Source organism: Fukomys damarensis, unplaced genomic scaffold (genome assembly GCF_012274545.1).
Source record: "Fukomys damarensis isolate Sample0158 unplaced genomic scaffold, DMR_v1.0_HiC HiC_scaffold_36, whole genome shotgun sequence".
NCBI classification, from domain to species: domain Eukaryota; kingdom Metazoa; phylum Chordata; class Mammalia; order Rodentia; family Bathyergidae; genus Fukomys; species Fukomys damarensis.
The window spans coordinates 22611028-22613145 of record NW_022900948.1 but is presented as its reverse complement, the minus strand read 5'-3'; positions in this window follow the sequence as shown (position 1 = coordinate 22613145).

Genomic DNA, 2118 nt, shown 5'->3' with positions numbered 1-2118 from the left:
GTATATATACACATCTTTATCCAGTCTCCAGTTGATGGGCAAATGGGCTGTTTCCAAGCTTTAGCTATTATATACTGTGCCGCTATAAATATGGGTGTGCATATATAGCTGATATTCTTTTTTAAAAAATTGTTAGTACACACTTGCACTACATAGTGATTACTTTCAGTTTGGGTGTTTGGTACACATATATATTGCATCTTGATCATTTTAACCCCCCAATCCCTCTGTCCTTCCTTCTCCCTTCTCCAAATTCCCTTTCCATTCCTACCCAGACTACTTCCTTGTTTCTTAACATGGCTCTTTATTTTGCTTTTAAAATTGTTTATAGTTTGGGTCTCTCATATTAGGGATACTGCGTGATATTTAAACTATTGTGACTGACTTATTTCACTTAGCATTATGGTCTTAATATCCATCCATTTTCCTACAAATGACTCAAAATTAGCCTCTTTATGTCTGAATGAGATTCTCATAAGTATTTGACTTTGTTTTTCCTGCCAAAGGAAATAGTCAACACAATATTTAATTTTTTGAGCAATCTCCTCTAATTTCTCTGTTCAAAAGGGACCCATTTGCCATGAAAATGGATATTGTCTCCATGGAAATACTGGAAGTGTAAAGTTGCTAACTCTTCTGTAGGATTTTGAGTTCTCCCAAGGCAGAAATGATGTATTACTCATCTTTTTATTTATCTTCGATGCCTAGCACATAGGAAACAGTGTTTGTTTGAACTGCATCTAAATTAGCACTGGGGCTAGAGAGTAGAATTCTGAGAGGGCACAAATGTTGCCAGCCAATTGCAGTGAAAGCTGCCAAACGTATAATCTATGAGCTGAGAGGCTAGGGTCACCCCATTCCTTGCAGCGAGGGCCTCCAAACCTGTCAGATGTCAGTTGCATTTGCAAAGATAGGCATTCAGGTGGAAGGTTGAATTTTACTTCATTAAACTTGTCATCCCCAAGGTGGGGCTCTGACAGGGACCCAGTGAGATGTCACACTGAGACAGCTGTTGCCAAACCTGGTGGAGGCATTTCAGACAGCTGGGGTACAGCTGCTGCCCCTGACTTCATGTGTAACAGCCTTTTCTTCTTTAAGGAGGTTAAAATGCTTAACAAACAAATGGTAATACTGAAGCAGCCACAATACAATGGAGACAGAATTGAATGTGTTAGGTCACATGGACTTGGGCCTCAATTGTACTTCTTATTAGCTGTGTGACTTTGAACAAATTATGTCACTCTTCTGAGCCTATTTTTTTTGTTTTACTCATAACATTAGTTATTGTGAAGACTGAATGAGGCAATGAACATGGAAACATTTTATATACTGTAGAGCACAGTTCCCACATTAGGTCTAACTAGAGCATATTAAAATTGCATCTAGTCATTATAACACACATACATGTGCACACACACACTAAGTATAGAACGATGTGATGGTTAATTTTATGTGTCAATTGACAGGGCTTTGGATGCCTAGATATTTGAGCAAATATTATTTTAGATATGTCTGTGAAGGGTTTTCTGGATGAGACTAACCTTGGAATCTGTATACTGAATAAAGCAAATTGTCTTTCCTAATGTATGTAGGCTTCATCCAATAAATTGATGATCTGAATAGAACAACAGAAAAAGATAAATAAGAAGGAACTCTTGCCGCTGAAACATAGGTCCTTCCTTGCCTTTGTAGTGAAATGAAACAATTGGCTCTTCTGGGTCTCAGGCCTTTGGACTTAGTCCAGAGCTACATTATTGGTACTCCCAGGTCTCCAGCCTGCCAACTGCGGCTCTCAGAACTTCTTAGCCTCCCTAGCTGTATGAGCCAATTCCTCCCATTAATTCTCTATCCTATCGTATTTTATCTATTTATCTCTAGCTTACTGGTTTTGTTTCTCTGGAGAACCCTTGTCGCGCGCACCTCTCCAGCAAGGAGCACGCAACACTCAGGATTCTTCTGATGCACGCTTTATTGGAGTTTCTTCTACAATCTTCAATGGCGGAAAGACCCCGAGCCGGATGCAAGCCTGCCTTTATATCCACCCGGGCGTCGTGGCCTGTTTCTATTGGTCAATGCCAGCCTGCATCATTCTGACGAGCCAAGCGCCTCATCTGCGCA